At 43.6% G+C, this 502-nt stretch overlaps 1 pseudogene; it reads right to left on the reverse strand.

The window, feature by feature from the left end:
• On the reverse strand, positions 1-139 carry LOC115715461 (small nucleolar RNA Z247; annotated as a pseudogene).
• Positions 140-502: the final 363 nt, after the last annotated feature.

Genomic DNA, 502 nt, shown 5'->3' on the forward strand with positions numbered 1-502 from the left:
TCTCCTGGCTTTGTAGAAGAAACTGTACTTCAGAGAGGGTTAAATGATCTGCTCGAGAAGTAAGATTGATGACAACAGAATCGTATTCAGCTCCAAGACCTCCTAGGATGTATAGAATAAGATCATCATCACTGAACGTTTGGCCAGCTGAGTTTAAACCATCAGCAATAGACTTCATTTTGAGAATGTAGTCATGAATGGTCATGGATCCCTTTTTGAGTGACTGCAACTGAAATCGGAGTTGAAGTATGCGAGCTCGGGATTGAGTTGTGAAGAGATTTTCTAGCAAAGACCAGAGCTCATAGGAAACACGACAACGTAAAACATGGCCAAGCATAGCCTCAGAAATAGAGTTTAAAAGCCAGCTCAAAATGGCTTGGTCAGTGCGAACCCAAAGAGTAAATTGGGGGTTTACCTGCTGTTGCTGCAAATCGGGGTTTACCTCGTCTTGGACTTCGATGTGCTGAGGTGGAACTGGTCTTGTGCCAAAGAGAAATCCGTC

The sequence above is a fragment of the Cannabis sativa genome, chromosome 1 (assembly GCF_029168945.1).
Source record: "Cannabis sativa cultivar Pink pepper isolate KNU-18-1 chromosome 1, ASM2916894v1, whole genome shotgun sequence".
Lineage (NCBI taxonomy): Eukaryota > Viridiplantae > Streptophyta > Magnoliopsida > Rosales > Cannabaceae > Cannabis > Cannabis sativa.